At 46.2% G+C, this 19,786-nt stretch overlaps 1 long non-coding RNA gene across 2 annotated transcripts in view; it reads left to right on the top strand.

The window, feature by feature from the left end:
• The first annotated feature begins 3,750 nt into the window (after nucleotides 1–3,750).
• LOC147101848 (uncharacterized) overlaps nucleotides 3,751–19,786 on the top strand; it is a 111,574-nt gene continuing 95,538 nt past the window's right edge. Inside the window, exons 1-3 of one of the 2 annotated variants that reach the window (XR_015073380.1) lie at nucleotides 3,751–3,833; nucleotides 4,791–4,883; nucleotides 4,960–5,163. This is a non-coding gene — a long non-coding RNA (uncharacterized LOC147101848). Of the gene's footprint in view, nucleotides 3,834–4,790; nucleotides 4,884–4,959; nucleotides 5,164–19,786 lie in introns of those variants that run through there. The other variant, XR_015073381.1, reaches the window with a different exon arrangement.

Genomic DNA, 19,786 nt, shown 5'->3' on the forward strand with positions numbered 1-19,786 from the left:
ACGTGGAGGTCTTGCCATGTACTGCCCGGCAGCTGACCAAATTGACAACCCTGGTAGTTGCTGGGCAGGAAAACCAACTGCAGGAGACCACAGCCGGGGACACTTGGGAACACTCCTCGTCAATCGGGAAAGGGGAAGGTCAGAGTTCACGGATTGGGGTAGGGCGGCTGAGAGGCCACCACAGGAGAGAGGGATGTTCAGCGATTGGGGCTTGTGGGGCTATTGGATTGGTCGCAGTCGGCTGGATGGAGAGAGAGAGGGGCCACTGGGGCGTGAGGAGGGGGGAGGCAATCACGGCGGGGGGGGGGAGAGAGAGGCAACGATCGGCAGGGGTTGAGGCGGGGGGCTTCCATGAGTTGCTCCTGCTCCTCCTGGCCCATGAGGAGTGTTGGAAAAGGCACTTACATTGTGGAGCCGGCAACTACCGCCTCCCTTTCACTGCCAGGTTTCCCGAGCCCTGAGAAACCGGGACAGCATCTGTAAAATTTAAAGCAGGTTCCCAATTGCACTGTGGGAACCCAATTTAAATATATTAATGAAGTGTCTCGCCTCTCCATGGCAACGAGCTCCTACATGGCAGGTTGGGTTTGCGTTCCCCGTTTTAACCCTCCCCCTACCTGACCCTCTCCCGCCTGTCATGGGGGGCTTTACTATTGAGGCCTCAGTATCAGCATTTCATGATCATATATAATGCAGTTAGATGAAGAGTAAAGCTCGCACTTCTCTGCCCTAACAATATGGTTCAGTGCCCACTACTGGGCCAGAGTAACATTCTTCCATGCACATCCACTAGAAACTGGTTTGAGAATCTGCATCAGTTTGAGCTGGAAGTGAACCCAGGTTCCAGAGATGTAAGTCAGTCTGCTAGATCACTCAGACCCTCCAGCATATCTATATTTTTAATGATAATTGAAAGCTGAATGGGACAGGAAAGTGGGGTTAGGGCTACTCCATATTCCCCAATTAAAAAATGCAACAAAACTGTTGTTTTATTAAAGACTGATTATAATTTATGTGACCTTCTCTCAAATGGCAGATCTGATGAAATAATGAGTGATTATTTTTCTCTTTTTTAAGTTGATTTGCCCTATTAGAATACTGTTGCAACATTGCTGAATTTTCCAAGAGATACATTTGTAAAAGAATATAACAGTTTAGTGCACTGTTCCTCGTCATCGGCCCGAAGCGAAGAAACATTTATCAATGTAATTTTCTTCCTACTGGTTCTTAAATTGTTGCAATAAACTTTAATCGTAGCTGCAGAGTATCTTTTCCAATCGCAGGCACGCAGATAGTTCCCCTGGGTAACATGAAATAGCAAAGGCAAGGCACTTTAATCTGTGTAACACCGTGAATGTTAACATTGCTTTGGACCAGGGTAGACTTTTCTCTAAAGCAGGCAAATTAACACAACACCAGGACCCACAGCGGTACTATTACATTTTGTTGTTTAGCTGTTGGAATCGTAATAAAGTTGCCGTGCCCCGCAGATAAAAGCCAACTAGACAAACATGCCATAATGTCAATGAGCTTCCATCCATTTCTCTTAATTATACACATTTGTTGCCTCAATAACAATGTAACCTAAAAGGAGATTGTGTTGTTCGCTGTACGTGAAACCATTCTGAGCATCACAGTCACAGCTGCCCACGAGTGCACAGAGCACCATGGAATAGAACACAATGGCAAAGGAAGGTCTGAATAGCTCAGATTTTGAATTAAGACCAACATTAAATATGGGCTTTTCCAAGTCTTCAGGCTTTCATCTTATCTTGGCAATTGGCCATGGATGCCTTTAAAAGGCATCCGAGATTGATATCAAGAAAGGGGATTGAGGGTTGGAGAGATATTAATACAACTGCTTGACCTTTTTATCAATGGTGCCAGGAAAATGACTTGCTATTCCTCAGAGTAGGGTAACATGTAGCTGTTGTGGTGGTGACAAGCTGAGGGACGGGGCAGGAGTCTTTGATAGAATAATCATGCATGGGCTGAGTGACCTTTCCTCACTCTGGACTTGCTGCTCTTCCGCGGCAGTACAATCCATAGTACTCTCAAGAACTGGCCTCTGGCAATCCTGCTCACCGTGTTGTCAGAGTTACACAGATACGGGATCTTGCAATGACCTGGAAGTCTAATCAGGTTAGAAAGTCATCAGAAAATGTTGAGATTTCCCAAGTGCAAGAGCTTAATGAGCAGGTTTGGTGTCTAGCAATTAGTAATGGGGGTTATTTATTAAACATAGAAACATAGAAGATAGGAGCAGGAGTAGGCCATTCGGCTCCATCAGCCATTCAATGCGATCATGGCTGATCATCCAAAAAGCTAGTCGTTGTGACACTACACGCATCTGTAGTTAAATCATATTCTTTTTCACTCTGTTTAGGTTTGCTACGTTTTGCCAAATCCAAAACTTAACAGAAAGCAAAATAACTATAAAGCAATGAGTGAGATCCTGGCTTCAGGGCTGATTTTTTTGTTGCTGATGAAAATTCATCGAAGATTTAAAAAACTGAAACCACATTTCCACTTATCCAGAGGGTAGGAAGCAGCACAGTGATTTCTGAAAGGCTGGTGGCTGCATTCCTTTAAGTACATTGGGGGGAAAATTGGGTGGCGCCCATTTTGGGGCGCTAACGTCGCCAGGGCGCTAATTTTAGTGCCCCGAAAAAGTTAGCGCCCCCCTGCCCAACGTAAATTGAGTAGTAGTGCCCTAAGCAGGAGGTGGAGCGCTACTGGAAAGGGTGCCATGAAAACAGCCCGACTGAGCGGTCGTAGCCGGCTACCCACATACAGAAGTGAAAGGGGGCAGGAGCTGGCAGTCAGCCAAAATAAAAATGGCTGCCTGACACTTGCCCTTTAACTTGAGCTGCCGCCGCTGCCAAACCACCCCCCGATCCTGTCGCACATATCGTGCGGCGATAGGTCAGGGGGCGCAAGGGAAGTTTGCGGCTGGGGCACAAGTGGGGCGCTGCATGTGGCGACGATGTCATCGCCGGCGGCGCAGGGTGTTACTGCCGCCGCTAACCTTGTGCTGAATTTTGCAGGAGGTGTTAGCGGTGCCGCGCCAAGGCGCTGAGGGATTTGCACCCCTATAGAGCCCCCGGGGGTGCTACCGAGAGGTGCAAACCAACCCAATTTCTCCCCCATTATCTTTCAACAGCATATACTTGATGAAATACAGTTAAGTTCTGAAGTAGTAACAGCACATATTATTGCTGACACAATAATAGACAAAAGATGGACGAGGCAGTTCAGTGGCAAGACCGTTCATGCTTAAATATTAAAATTAATAACTGGGATGTCAGTAGATCTGGTGACAGCATGATGGACACACAAGTTTGAAATAAACTCGGTGTTCACATCTCCCAAGTTCATTCCTGAGCCACCAGGTGGGACACTTCAACCAGCTGTTGGTAGCCTTTTTACCACAGTAACTTGGTAGTTTAATGGAAGTCCAACTCACCCATTGTATGGGTGTTACTGTATTTAATTAGAAAATCAAGTCCCTGATTGATATGGTGGGAAAATGGAAACCAAACTAATGGTTATATTTTTCCCACTTCAGATTTTACCACTTGATTTCAAAATGGTTGTCATAAAACTCAGAGAAGATATGGGCCCAGAAATTCCGTTCCCTACGGGTGTGTACGCGCTGTGTTCTCACCCGTAGGGCCAACGGAAGTGCCGGCTTTAGGCATGCACTGCGCATGCGCTGGAAACCGGAACTTCCGTTCTGTGAAGAAAGGGCTTCACAGGTCAGACGCCTGCGCCGGGAGAGGCAGCACGTACGGCTGAAACTTCTGTTTTTTTCCACCGTTTCTTCAATCCAAGTAAGTCAGAAACAGCTGCGTCTGGAAAAGCAGCGTACAGCCGGCAGCTCCTCGGTGCAAGGAATGCTTTCACCAGGCTAAGAGTTGAAGAAAGTAAAAAAAATGTTTCCACTGATTTATCATTTTAAAATACTTTAAAGAAAGGTAAGTTTATTTTTAGCCCTGTAAAATCTTTAATTATTTTTTTCAAAAATTTAAATTTTTGTTTAAAATAGTTAACTTATGTAATTTATAGTCATTTTAAAAATGTGATTTTTTAAAAATTTATTTGAAATTTTACTTATGTTTTGGGGCTGATCTCTATTCATAGATTTGACAGGTCTTCCTGTCAAATCTATGAATGAAGATTCCCTGCTCTGATTGGCTCCCCATGGCCCACGTGATCTCAGGGATGCTGCGAACTACCTGCGCCCCGGGGATACGCGGGCCCTGCACACCGGCAGTTTGAGGAGGTACAGCAATGGAATTCTGCGCCTACCGGGAGCCCCCCGGTCCAGGCGGAGATTTTTCCAAATCGCAGCCCTCCGCCCGTGGGAGGGCTGCGAACAGAATTTCTGGGCCATGATCTGAGAATAGCGGGAAATTACCATTTATATGGGGGTGCTGTTCAAATGAAAAATAACTGAATAGGTAGGTCTCTCGTAAACTGTTTCTTGCCTCAACTGAAGTCTATGGTATTCTTTTCATATTGGTATCGAGAACCGCTGAAAACCAAAAGGAGCAGATGTGTGGTCTAGTCAGGGAAGGTGTAGCCTAGTAACAATTCTAGATATACCGAATTCTACCAAGAAGAGCTGTAATGAAGTTACAGCCAGGCTTGTTCACTCAGCGATTCAGAAATCAGGAAATATCCCATTCTTGCTTTGAGTCATTGGTTCAAGCTTTATTGCTTTGCTTCGTGATGGTGCTGTTGAAGTATCTGGTCAGCTATGTTTACTGTTCAATCACCCTTTTCAGATCCTCAGCAGGTGCACCAACTCAAGTCTTTGAGGCATACAATCCAGAAGCTAGAAAGGGCTACCCTGAAGTGACAACTATTGGCACAGACTAGTAGGTACATTATTTCTCTCATTTTTGTGTTGGTAGGTCTCCCTGTACTTAACCAATTCTCTCTCAATCTACCCAGCACTAGATCTGTCAGCGAGGTTAAGCGCCAGTCAGGAAGCGATGGCTTGCATGGATGAGTAAAAATAAGATCGGTGATTGCTGCTCCCAATTCAGCCTGGAGTAGGACGTGTTATGTCTGCGAAAACCTAATACGAACAAGTGGGAGGATTTACTGGGTGACCATCCCTGTTAATATTTTAACCAATTTTTCTGGGATTTTACACTAGCCATATTTTGGGGAAGGGGGAATATTACCATTCCTAGCAATTTTTGTAAATATAAAATGATATTTTTTTCTGGATAGCTATAGCTCAGAAACAATGCAGTTAATCAAAAAGTCCAACAGGAAGGAAAACGTGATATTTCTCACCAAACACAATGCAACTTTTTGCCATCAGAGTGAAACACCAGCCACCCCAATAAATATAGTTGCAAACACTCTTACAAGCGTACTGGTAACGATTCACTTGGATACCAGTTGGTCTTCATCACCTAAAAATGAAGCCCCTTGTTCACAATGATCCAATTTTATGTCTTTACTAGTTAGCACATTAGTTTAATCTTCCCATGGGGGTAGAAATTCGTCTTGGGTGGAGGCGCAGAACGGGCGTTACCGGATCGGCCGCCCGTTATACTCCGCGCCCGATATTCATTCCAGTAACTGCAATGGAACTGAAGACGAGGCGCTGCGTATAACGGGCGGCCGGTCCGGTACCACCCAAGACGAATTTCTACCCCCATATCTTTCTTGAGGCATTTCCACTTGTATGGCTACACAGGAAAATTATCAATTATTAGAACAGGAGTGACAGAGTCTGATCTGTTGATTTTGTTTGAGGACAACTATATTTCCCCTCCCCCCGTTGTTAATCGGATATGGCTCATTTTCCTTGTAAACAACAACAACAACAACAACATATAGTGCCTTTAACATAGTAAAATATCCCAAGGCACTTCACAGGAATATTAAAAGGCAAAAAATTTGACACTGAGCCACATAAGGAGAAATTAGCGCAGGTGATCAAAAGCTTGGTCAAAGAGGTAGGTTTAAAGGAGCGTCTTAAAGGAGGAAAGAGAGGTAGAGAGGCAGAGAGGTTTAGGCAGGGAATTCCAGAGCTTAGGGCCTAGGCAACAGAAGGCACGGCCGCCGATGGTTGAGCGATTATAATCAGGGATGCTCAAGAGGGCAGAATTAGAGGAGCGCAGCTATCTCGGGGGTTTTGTGGGGCTGAAGGAGGTTACAGAGATAGGGAGGGGCGAGGCCATGGAGGGATTTGAAAACAAGGTTGAGAATTTTGAAATCGAGGCGCTGCTTAACCGGGAGCCAATGTAGGTCAGCGAGCACAGGGGTGATGGGCGAACGGAACTTGGTGCGAGTTAGGACACAGGCAGCTGAGTTTTGGATGACCTTAAGTTTATGTAGGGTGGAATGTGAAAGGCCAGCCAGGAGTGCATTGGGGTAGTCAAGCCTAGAGGTAACAAAGGCATGGATGAGGATTTCAGCAGCAGGTGAGCTGAGGCAAGGGTGAAGACGGGCGATGTTATGAAGGTTATAGGCGTTGTTAGTTATGCTGCGGATATGTGATCAGAGGCTCATTTCAGGGTCAAATATGTCACCAAGGTTGCGAACAGTTTGGTTCAGCCTCAGACAGATACAACTACAGTGAGTAGTAATTATTTTATTTTATTTTACCAAATTGGTCCAAACTGGGACTTTGGGTCAATCAGTATGTTGTTTTCAGTAACATACCCGGTTGAACTGGACAAAGAATTCGCAATTCCAAATCCTACCGGACAGAAAATGAAGATTTGAGCTGGAGGAAAGGAAAAGTAAGGCTGAACTGACTGTACAGTAAACTCTTGACAGAAACTCGTAAACGAAATGTGAAGCTTTTCTTACTTAAGGTAATTGAGCTGTTGTGGACTTTCTCATTCCACGTGGTGCTCACTCTTGGTATGCAGAAAAATAAATTTCAGTCCTAAATTTGTCTTGTGCTAGGTATGTACCTGTGTCTCCTTCTTCTACTCTCACAGTTCAAACTGAAGTAGTGTTCTGGATCTACCTTTTCTTTTTAGTCCTCTTACTATCACACACCTCTATGAGGTAGACTCCTTCTGAGACTGAAAAGCCCAAATATCTTCAGCCTTCAGGGGTTGGCTGTGGCTCAGTTGGTAACCCACTCACCTCTAAGTCAGAAGGTTGTGGGTTCAAAGTCCCACTCCAGAGACTTGAGCACATAAAACTAGACTGACACTCCAGTGGAGTGCTGCACTGTCGGAGGTGCCGTCTTTCGGATGAGACATTAAACCAAGGCCTGGTGGATGTAAAAGATCCCATGGCACTATTTTGAAGAAGAGCAGGGGAGTTATCCCTGGTGTCCTGGCCAATATTTATCCCTCAGCCAACAGAACAAAAACAGATTATCTGGTCATTATCACATTGCTGTTTGTGGGAGCTTGCTGTGCACAAATTGGCTGCCGTGTTTCCCACATCACAACAGTGACTACACTTCAAAAGTACTTCATTGGCTGTAAAACGCTTTGGGACATCCAGTGGATGTGAAAGGCGCTATATAAGTGCAAGCCTTCCTTTTTTTTTCCTTCATAACAACCACCTGATGCTTGGGCTCAACCTCACAGTCTTCCATGCAGCCCATCCAAGGCTTGACATGCACCCTTGTGATTTGATGACCAGAACTGGACATACTATTTAAGTGTAGTCTGACCTAAGCCTTGTGCAGTTGAAGAATGAGTTCCTTCAATTTGTACTCTACTCTACTGGTTCTATAATTCAGCATTCTGTTTGCCTTATTGTTTACTACTCTGCAGTGACTGAACATGTTCCATAGGGAGTCAACTTATATCATACCCCTAGATCGTGTTCAACTTTATCCTTGCTATTTCAACACTTCACTTGGAGTACTTATGTAGTCCACTTTTTTCTTCTTCTACATAATAATTTAATTGAAAGAAAGACTTGCATTTCTATAATGCCTTTCATGACCTCAGGGCATCCCAAAGCGCTTTAAAACCAATGAAGCACTTTAGAAATGCAGTAGGAAACGCGGCAGCCAATTTGTGCACAACAAGGTCCCACAAACAGCAATGCAATAATGACCAGATAATTTGTTTTTAGTGATATTGGTTGAGGGATAAACGAGGCCCAGGACACCGGGGAGAGCTCCCCTGCTCTTCTTCGAAATAGTGCCATGGGATCTTTTACATCCAGCTGAGAGGGCAGCCGTTATTTTAATTTGTCCATAGTAAATGCCATCTTCTAAGAAATATTTATATTGCATTATATTTTTTTCTAATCTGCTGATTCTTCTTCTTCATACTGCTGTTTATTTATAACACTCAGGTCTGATAATATGTAATGTTTGAGGAAAAGTTGGTAACATGGTGTGCGATTGTGCAGCGTACTGCAAGTGAGAGAATTCTTAGCCATCTGTTTATGAGTCTACAAGGACTGTTATAGAAAAAGCACAGCTTCCAGGTGCAAGATTCACTCACAGGGATAGCTGAATAGGGACATTTTCTGACTGCGATTATTGGGAGCACTGAGAGTACTCTGGGACTGGGCCAATGAACTGAACAGGTAAGAACAGCTCAGAAGCTTTACACTGAAGGATATGTTGAATTTGGATTCTCACAGCTAATTAGACTGCACCCAAGGAGTTTCTTGAACAGAAACTCTCACGGTGAGGAGAAGACCCATTAGTGTGAATGTCTCAAACACTGTAGTATACTGAAGAAGAATAAAACCCAAGAAAATGCTCATCTATATTGGCATTAACATTAACAGGGTGCCTGGATTTTACAGGGTCAAGATTGTTTTAAAATACAGGCATTAAAAGAGAATGTAACTCAACTGCAAGTGTATTTATTCACGGTTGTGGCATCAGATATCCAGTTATCTTTTTGTGTTCATCTACCTTGGAAAATATTCCAATTTGCTGGCATCATCATAGACTGAAAGAATCAGTCAGTTCGCAAGCAGTGTGAGAACAGACGCCGTGTTAGGAGGCAAACCAACACCAAGTACATTTGCTTCATGAACATCACTGGAGTGCCACTATTGGGCTGCTAAACACGTGTCTATATGGTGAGGAAAGGAGCCTTGTGAATTGGAGTGTTTAACTACTGGATAAAGAACTCTCAGATGGCTATGCATAAATAGCTAAGTATCTAGGCTAAGAGCGTTCACAGTACCTGCCCCTGGGGCTGCCCAATTCATGTTTGCACTCTGAATTAAGAAAAGCTGAACAATTGTGATATTTCTAAGGGCCTACAACAGGGCTATGCAACCCCTTAATGCATTGCTTAAAAAGAGACATGCCAGGTCGGTGTAATCCCATAATGAGATGTTAAACTGAGGTAGTGCCAGGTCAGTGATGGAGTAATCCTTTAATGAAATATCTTTAGACCCTCAATTAGCCCACTGTGGGAGTTTTCATATACGACAAGTTGTCGGCATCCATTGTTTGACGCACTTGATCAAATTACACAGAATTACACACTTAAACCAGAATTATGGGCCTGTGCTGAAAGTTGTACAGAGTTTATTTACTTACATGAAGCATGGACAAAATATACAATGATCCCCTTTTGTTGGTCAGCTTTTGGCATGCTGCACCTGTCATGTGTTCTGACGAAAGGTCATCGACCTGAAACGTTAACACTATTTCGCTCTCCACAGATGCTGCCTCACCTGCTGATTTCCAGCATTTTCTGATTTTTTTGTGATTTGTGCTGCTGTTGGTTAATTTTGTATTTAAAAAAATAAAGATCCTAAGATACTGATTTACGTCTAATTTACAAACTCATTACAGCAATGACGCAGCATCTGTTTGAGAATTCCCGGCTCACAGCACAATATCCAGTTCCATGATGGAAGTGCAGGTTCACGCCCCTTTATTCCTCTCCACTGCGCCTGGAGGTCACGTGTTTCCCAGGTACAGTGCAGAGGACGACACAACTGTAAGGGACGTCCCAGCTCCATGGGCTCAATACCTGGTCTGTTGATCATAGAATCATAGGGCACAGAAGGAGGCCATTTGGCCCATTGCATCTGTGCCAGCTCTTTGAAAGAGCGGCCCAATTACTCCCACTCCCCCTGCAAATTTCTCCTTTTCAAATATATATACATTTCCTTTTCGAAAGTTATTATTGAATCTGCTTCCACCGCCCTTTCAGGCAGTGCATTCCAGCTCATCATAACTCACTGAGTAAAAAAAATTATCCTCATTTCCCCCCTGGACTTTTTGCCAATTATCTTAAATTTATATCCTCTACTTACCCACCCTCCTGCCAGTGGAAACAGTTTCTCCCCCATTTACTCCATCAAAACCACTCATGATGTTTTTTAAAAATTTATTCACAGCATGTGGGCATCGCTGGCAAGGCCAACATTCATTACCCAGCCCTGAATTTTGATGTCCCATAAAGTTGAGTAAAGACCTTGAGGTTTGGAGGAAGCTGCCTTCAGTGTCAGCTGTGGCTCAGTGGGTAGCACACGCGCCTCTGAGTTAAAAGGTTGTGGGTTCAGACTTCAGCACATAAACCTGGGCTGACACTCCAGTGCAGTGCTGAGGGAATGCTGCACTGTCAGAGGTGACGTCTTTCGGATGAGACGTTAAACCGAGGCCCTGTCTTCTCTCTCAGGTGGACGTAAAAGGTCCCCCAGGCACTATTTCGAAGAAGAGTAGGGGAGTTATCCCTGGTATCGTGGACAATATTTATCCCTCAACCAACATAACAAAAACTGATTACCTGGTCGTTATCACATTGCTGTTTGTGGGAGCTTGCTGTGCACAAATTGGCTGCCGCGTGTCCCACATTACAACAACAGTGACTCCACTTCAAAAGTACGTCATTGGCTGTAAAGCGCTTTGCGACGTCCGGTGGTCGTGAAAGGCGCTATAGAAATGCAAGTTTTTCTTTCAGCGCCTTTCTAACATAATTTTTCTTACTCTTTTTGTAAAAGAAATTTGGCGAGTCACTATGTGCTGTAATTTTTTTGGTGGAGTGTGCCTTGGTCAGAAGTCTGACTGCACCTGGATATGTCTGTATCGAACAATTCAGCGTTACCATGTCTTGTAACACAGCAGAAATATTAGAGGAAATAAGATCATATTATTCCACGGAAAAACTAATGAGGACTAAAGTCCAGGTGTAGTTCAGAACATTGCATGCGGCATCATATCGATGCAGACAGCTGTTCAGAGCCACTTCCCACACATTACAGCCTGTGCAGTCAGTGGTCCTCAATGCATTACAACAGCATTTGTTGGAGAATTCCCCAACCACAATACAATATCCAGTCCACTGATGGAAGTACAAGTGCAGTCTGTCCCAATGCTCGGGACTGTACAATCGAACAGTGCATTCAAGCCAATCAAATGTTTCCACCCATCAGGCCTTATGGTAACCCGACTGATGGTCTCTGGAAAAAAAGATTCTGAACTTGGAGTCAGGTCCGCTTCCTTTCCTTTGTATATGAGCTGTACGGTGTACACTGCTGGTCAAGCGGCACCACCTTTCAAGGGTGCTTCTGCCTAAGAGTTGAAATTGGAGCCTCCGGATGCGGCAGGCTGGGTCCTAGGTCCCACGTTCTTGCAAATTCTTCATATTAACGGATCAGAAATTAGTTATGCCACTGCGTTCCGTTGCTGCATTTCGATAAAGGTGGAATTCATTCATTCTCTCCCGGGTCCAAGAAGCATTTCAAAAGCAACAATTGATGCATGTGTTTTTTAAGAAAACTGAGCTTTTATCTGCTGGACGCCCCTTTTATTGACAGTCCACTGGATCTAGGGAACATCCATTTGATGCTTATATTTGCCTACATAAGTCCCGACAAAACAATTCATTATATGGGACGCGCTTTGAGAGGTTTGGGAGACAAGATAAGGCATTACATAGAGACTATGGGCTGGATTACACCAACCTCAGCGGGTAAGTGTGGCCGGGGTCGGTGGTGGGGTGCGTCCCCGCTGTTGGCTCCAGTCCGCTCAGTAAAAATAATTTTACGCTGATTGGACTTGTTAAGCCCACCCAACGCGTTTGCCAAGCAATTGAAGGAAACTGGTCTGATGACGTCACTTGATGACGTGTCATCAGCTGGGTTCCTTAAAGGGACCATGCACAAATTTACTTTGACATTTGTGCTGTCAGTGTTCTACAGCATTGAGGTGCTGCAAACACTGACAAGCACTGCACAGAGGTGCACGGCTGCACCTAGGCTCTCCCATGGCTCCCTCCATCTGCTTACGGAGGGAGTAACACCACGCAGGGAGGCTCTCTTCCATTCCAATGGGCGGAAGAGACCTCCCCAGGAGACCAGCACAGTCTGGTTGCACATTGCACAGGAGGACACAAGCAGGGATGTCGTCAGTGAAACCAGGCTGCAGTGGCGTAAACCTTTCAATGATCTCAGTAGATCACGAAATGTTACTGCAAAACCACACTCAACCTCATCCTGCTGTGCCACTCATCACACCCCCATCACTCTGCCTTCCCTACCCTACTCCTGCACATCCTTACTCACACTAACTTACCTTGCACCTCCACCCATCCCTCTCTATCTACATTATCACATCCCCATCTCACTAGCCACCCCTCACACTCACCATCATCCTACTGCAAGCATACCAACTAACAATACACAAGGGTAGGCACTTTGGTGTTTTATGCAATGTTCATGTAAAATTTCAGTGAATGTGGTGTCAAACATTGAAATCTTTATTTTCAACACTTTGTGTTCTTGAACAGATTTGTGTATACCTTTGTAAGTGGTTTAGTGAGTTACAGTGAATGGTGAGCCATAACGCTACCCCCTGCAATGGTGATGAGTGTGAAATGAACAGCTTGGGCATTGTAGGGATGCTTTATGGTGTTGGTGTGGGGTGGTGCCAACCTGGCGCTTCATGTGGCAGCCAGGGTGTACAGCGTCAAGTGAAGTAAATCTGGCCATGGTGAGGCCATCCCTGGCCTCCCAGGCAGCAATGTGCTCGAGTGCTGATGCCCTCTGTCCTGTCATTGATTGTGGAGAAGGTTGGTGTTATTGTTGGTGATACTTGTGTGCCTGGTGCTGCTGGTGTTGGGGCTGATCGTGGTGGGATTCTGAGGACCAAGGTGAGAGAGTTTCAAGGGCACCAATGCTGATGGAATAGATGGCAGGTGAATTAGAGATGACAGAAGTGATTTGTCAGTGGTGGGAGAGGTAATGAGGTCAGACTGGATGGAGACTTGCGTAAAGACTTGCAGCATCCTGAATCTGTAGTGGAAATGCAGTTTAGAGAAGCTAGTGGCTAAGAGAAGATACCTGAATCAGCTGGGAGCTTGGACTTGACATCTGAAGCTGTCAGCTCATCAGCTGAAACAATGGCAAGTGACCTCCCGCTTCAGCTTCACTGACGAGGTGTAGGCACAGCAGGAAACCAGTGGGCGACCTGTCAAAATCAAAAAGCTGGGAAAAAAGCATTGTTAGGTGGCTGTAAACAAGCCACTAATGATTTCAGTTGCCTCCCTCGTCACTGCCTGTCAAGTCTGCTCAGCGCTGGCAGACCCGACATTTGGCAAAGGCGCGTGACCCATTGTCAAAAAAAAATTTTTCCCACCCGACTCACCACTGATCACGCACGCTGACCCCTCACATAATTCCCCCCATAGCTTAGGATTCAAAACTCACATTTCATATTTTTTATGCAGTATTCGTCATCTTTTTCATGTTAGTACCCTCCTCCCACATAATAAACAAACAATTAAAATGAATAATTTCCAATCACATTAAATGATGTATACAGAGCATTATCTGCGGAATCCATTTGGCATCTTTGTGACAATAATGGCAAATATGGATGGGTTCTTAATTTAATGGCCTCCCTCATCTGTATTTGCAATTATGACACTGAAAAGAGATGAGATGAATCAAGTAGGTGATGCTGAGCTTGGGTTTTAACAGTCGATCACTTGTAGTGGAGGGAAGGATGACTGAAGATGGTACGAAGTTTCACAGTTTTGAGGTCGTTGGAAAGAATGAGTTAGAGTAGAAGATGAAGCAATCGGTGTTAAGTGTGGGCAGCTCCAAGGAACTACTAGACTTCATCTGCCCAAGCTTGTTCCTTTTATCCCATCAATCTGGGCCAGGTTCAACCTAAAGACTCAGAGGTGAAAGGTCAGCATTCCAACATATTGGGCAATTCTTTCTCCCTCTTCTAAACATCAAAAAATACTTGCATCTCCTCGCAGCTGTTCTGAGCAACATTTGCTTAGTCCTCAAAGTAAGTAGGCTGCTCAACCGCTTGGAAGTACACAACCTAATGGGACTGGAGGGAGGAACTTGTCTTTCGAAACAGTATGTTTTTCTTTAAATAATTTACTAATCTTCCTCCTGCCTTTCTATTCCAGTAGTCTCCCCCCATACACCTTCCTCAGCATAAAGGATATGTCAGATGCCTACACCCAGACCTCTGCCAATTCCTCATTATAGTAGGTGTCAAAGAGGGCCTGTGGCGACCAGCCTCTCAATTTTCTCTCCTTCCCATTGTGGGGGCAGCATTCAAAATTGTCTTTCCAGAGCAGCCAACTCGAAAGCCTGGACTCAGAGTGCACAGAATGGTGGGTGTGAAACCATGTCAGATGACTGCACAAAGCGGCACCAACACACTGTGCTGTTGGCCGTGATTTCGCCTACCGAGGCGGGTCCGGGGCGGCCGGGGTCGGTGGCTGGGTGCGACCATGCTGCTGGCTCCATCCTGTTCTGTAAAAAGAATGTTACGCTGGTTGGGCTTGTTAAGCCCATCCAGCACATTTGCCGGCCAATTGAAGGAAGCGGGTCTGATGATGTAATTTGATGACGCTTCATCAGCCAGTTTCCTTAAAGGGACCATGCGCAAATTGATTTTGACAGTTCTGCTGTCCACGTTCTACAGCATTGAGGTGCTGCAACCAATGACAATGACTGCACAGAGGTGCACAGCTGCACCCAGGCTCTCCCATGACTCCCTCCATATGCTTATGGGTGGAGTCACAGCACACAGGGAGGTCCACTTCTCTTCCCAAGGGCGGAAGAGACCTCCCTAGGAGATCAATGCAGCCTGTTTGCAAATTGCACAGGAGGACACAAGCAGGGATGTCATCAGGAGGGCCAGGCTGCAGTGGCACAAACCTTCAAACCTTTCAATGATCTCAGTAGATCACAAAACATTACTGCAAAGCCACACTCAACCTCATCCTGCTGTGCCACTCATCACATCCCAATCACTCTACTCTACTCCTGCACATCCTTACACCAACTTACCTTGCACCTCCACCCATCCCTCTCTATCTACATTATCACTTCCCCACTTACTAGCCACCCCTCACACTCACCCTCATCCTAGTCCAATCATACCAACTAACAACACTTGGGTGTTTTAGCCATTGTTCATGTGAAATTTCTGTTAATGTGCTGTCAAACATTGAAATCTTTATTTTCAACACTTTGTGTTCTTGGACAGATTTGTGTGCACCTTTGGAAGTGGCTTAGTGAGTTGCAGTGAATGGTGAGACATAATGGTACCCCCGCATTGGCAATGAGTGTGGATGGAATGGCTTGGGCATTGTAGGGATGCTTTATGGTGCTGGTATGGGGTGGTGCCAATCTGGTGCATCATGTGGCAGCCAGGGTGTACAGCATCAAGTGAAGTAAATCTGTCTATGGTGAGGCCATCCCTGGCCTCCCGGGCAGCAATGTGGCCGAGTGCTGATGCCCTGTGTCCTGTGCAGCATCAGGTGATTGCGGAGAAGGCTGGTGTTGTTGTTGGTGCTGCTGGTGTGCCTGGTGCTGCTGGTGTTGGGGCTGATCGTGGTGGGATTCTGAGGACCAAGGTGAGAGAGTTTCAACGGCTCTGATGCTGATGGAATAGGTGGCAGGTGAACTTAAGATGACAGAAGCGATCTGTCAATGTGAGAGAGGTTGTTCCAATGAGGTGACACTGGACAGAGAGTTTGCTCCAAACACTTGCAACCTGCATAATGCTCAATGGGGGAGAAACTCGGTATCGCCCTGTTTGGTGCGCTAACTATAAAAAGTTGAAAAAATGAGCGCCGGACTGATCAATTGCTGGCGAAGACAAATGAAGAAAAAAGAGAAAGAGTATTTCAGAATGCTTTTTACTTACCTCGGCCACCTCGCCTTTAAGTATCGCCCCCGAAGCACCCAGCCTCCTAATGAACACCTCCTGCAGCTGCCGGTGTTTTTGTCCAGTGATGCTGCAGGGGGCGGAACCAAAGTTCGGGTCCGGGGCGCTACCGGGGCGATGTGCACGGTGATGACGACATGATCTCCGGGCAAAGGAGATCGGGGTGCAAGGCCATACTGCCGCCGCAAACCTCCCGCCGAATATAGCAGGAGTCAATCTTCCCGCCATGCCTGGTCGGTAAGCACCCTGTTACCACCCCCTGGAGGTAATAACGGGAGGCATTAAGGAGGCCAATGCAGTTAGCAACAGCTTCTAACCTTGGAAAGTGAACACCTATGAAATGGGAGCTTTTTTAGAGCATTTGCAGCTGTCAAGTAAAGGAATCATCCCAGGTTGACACAACTCCCGACCTCCTTACCTGACGTGATCTCCGAGCAGCGGGGAGGCCGTTGGCGAATTCTAAAAATCTAAATGTGAGCTTAAAATACTAGTTAATTGCCTGTTAACAATCTTTCTAATGATCAAAATTGCATCCCCGCCACTTGGTGTCAGGTCTGTTCAGCGATGACAAACCCGACATCTGGGAGACTAGCATGGAGGTGGGTTGACAGGGGCTCCCTACCCGCTGTCAAAAACATTTTTTTCCAGCCAACCCGCCACCAAATGCCTCCGCTAATCCCCCGGAAAAATTCCCCCCATTATGTCCCACCTCAAACCCAAGCAGAATAATATATCACAAAAGCAAAATATTGCGGATGCTGGAAATCTAAAATAAAAACAGAAAATGCTGGAAATACTCAGCAGGTAAGGCAGTATCTGTGGAGAGAGAAACAGAGTTAACGTTTCAGGTCGATGACCTTTTGTCAGAACTAGAAAAAGCTGGAGATGTAACAGGTTTTAAGCAAGTGCAGGGGCAGGGAAAGGGGGGAGGAGAGGAAAGAACAAAAGGGAAGGTCTGTGAGGGAGGGGACCTGAGTAGGACTGGAACAAATAATGTTCCGCATATCCCATGAAAAGGCAGGCATAGCTAGGACCCATGCTGGTTCCCATAGCTATACCTTTAATTTGGAGAAAGTGAGTGGAGTCAAAGAAGAAGTTGTTCAATGTGAGAACAAGTTCAGCCAGGCGGAGAAGGGAGATGGTGGATTGGGACTGATTGGGCCGCCGTTCAAGGAAGAAGTGGAGGGCCCCCAGGCCATCCTGTTGGGGGATGGAGGTGTAGAGGGATTGGACATCCATAGTGAAAAGTAGACGGTTAGGGCCAGGAAACTGGAAACATGTCAAAGTGGCGGAGGGCGTCGGAAGAGTCACATGACAGCTGTTGATGATTCTGCCATTCCCATTTGCACCTCATCTAGACTCATCTTTTGTTTCTTAACTTGTCCCATTACCATCTAGTTTAGCCTTGCACCATCATCCCTTTTGTCTCTTTATCTCTCCTGCCTTCCATCCTATCACAGACCTTCCCTTTTGTTCTTTCCTCCCCTCCCCCCTTTCCCTGCCCCTGCACTTGCTTAAAAACCTGTTCCATCTCCAGCTTTTCCCAGCTCTGATGAAGGGTCATCGACCTGAAACGTTAACTCTGTTTCTCTCTCCACAAATGCTGCCTGATCTGCTGAGTATGTCCAGCATTTTCTGTTTTTATTTCAGAATAATATACGATGCATGTGACACATGGACACCATACATGAAGAATTAGCATCTTAAGAAAGAAATGGCCACAACCAACCAGTACACCACAGCTCCCGTGAGGTCTCGACCTACCAAGCACAGGAACTCTTAGAGTGGTGGGCTCACCACAGCTCTGCCTCAACTTTCCCGCACAAAACTGATGTGAAGTTCACACAGATCGCATTTCGGCAGCTCAACCTGTCTGCTTAATTGCCATCTTCCCTGGACTCCTGCATAGTCAAGGATCAGCCAACACAAGCTGCCCAGAAGTGCTTCAGGCTATGCTCATCCGCCACCCTGCCCCGAAGTTGTAGAAATCTGGCACAATTATTTTTTTTCTCCTTCTTCAGAAAAACTGGTGCAAGGGTTCTGTCATCGTGAACATACAACAGACTGCGTAACAGCAGTGGCACAGAATGTCTCACAGGACCAGCCACATAAGGATCCTGTCACTGAATATGAATGAGTTGTTGCTAATGGTAAAGTAGCTTCCCTAGCAGTGTCTGCCAAATATTCTCATATTGTGGGCCACAGTACCTTTTCTGTTCCAACAGCCAGAGTCATTTGATGTTCTGTTCCTCTAATCTTTACACAGAATTTACAGGACAGAAACAGGCCATTCAGCCCAAATGGTCTGTGTCGGTGTTTACACACGTGCCTCCTCCCACCCTACTTCATCTCACCCTATCAGCATGTCCTTCTATTCCTTTCTCCCTCATGTGCTTATCTAGCTTCCCCTTAAATGCATCAATGCTATTCGCCTCAACTACTCCCTGTGGTAGCTGGTTCTACGTACTCACCACTCTCTGGGTAAAGAAGTTAAAGATGATGGGCTAGATTTTCAGTTGCTTGCGCCAGCAGTTAGCGCCTTAAGAGAAGTGATTTTCGGGCGCTATGCGTGTAGCGCCCGGGCGCAGCGCAGTTTGCGCCCCGCCCCAAATTAAGTTGCCCGTTAGCACCGGCGCAAAGTTTAGCGGCCGCCCGGATGCGCGCGCAGAAAATGACGTCACATCCTCGTGCAACGCCCTTTGGCCGCCCCGAATACAAACTTCAGTCGGACCGCCCCATTGTGCGGCTGGCGTCCAGAGCGTTTGTAAAATGGAACGCAACACACCCTGGGGAGCGCAAATTAAAGGGCACTCCTCCTGCACTATAAAAGGCAGTCTGCATGTGTTGTGTGGAAGGATCCAGTGTGTTGTTGTGAACGGTGTATTTATGTTTCCGGCCACCACCACCACCACCACCACCACCACCTCCTCCTCCTCCTCCTCCTCCTCCTCCTCCTCCTCCTCCTGTCTTCCCCCCCAGACTCTGCCTTTGAAAAAAACACATGCACCCTTCCCCTTTAAGAGCTCACTGGCACCAGAGTGTCTGCCGTGCGCTGCGTCCGAGCTCGGGTGTTGCGCTCTGCACCGCCAGCTTAGCGCCTAAAGATAGTAGTGGAACGCCTCTTTTAGCGCTCCACCAACCTCTTAGGGCGAAGCCACTGAATTTCCGGCAACGGGGCGCTACTTTGGGGCGGGCGCTAACTTCGGGCGGGCGCTAAGGTTAGCGCCCCAAAACTGTCTATACTGAAAATCTAGCCCGATGTGCCTTGTGTGTGTGAATATTTAATACATCAATGTATATTAATCAGGGGCGGGTTTCCCAGCTCGCGTTTTCTTCCACTAACCTAGGAGTGCGAAGTGGCCCCACTGTTGCCATTTTGGTTGAGATCAGCTCAATCAGCACAGGGCAAGAGCTGATCCATTTGCTATTTCGATCACTTCTTTTTTCTGATTCCCTTGTGTAAAGCAGGCATTGTCACTCTTGCACTTCAAACAGCCTACCCACTTCCAGGCCCCTTAGTCAGTGGTTGGTTTCTTTTTTTGGAACAGGCCACTAATGGCCACATGAGAATTCCCAGAACTCACTTCCTCTCCAATCTTCAATACTACGGCCTAGAAATTCAGTGCCCTTAGCGCCGATTTTGCGGCGCTAGAGGGCCTA

The sequence above is a fragment of the Somniosus microcephalus genome, chromosome 23 (genome assembly GCF_052327205.1).
Source record: "Somniosus microcephalus isolate GS21.2 chromosome 23, FLI_Smic_1.0, whole genome shotgun sequence".
Taxonomy (NCBI): domain Eukaryota; kingdom Metazoa; phylum Chordata; class Chondrichthyes; order Squaliformes; family Somniosidae; genus Somniosus; species Somniosus microcephalus.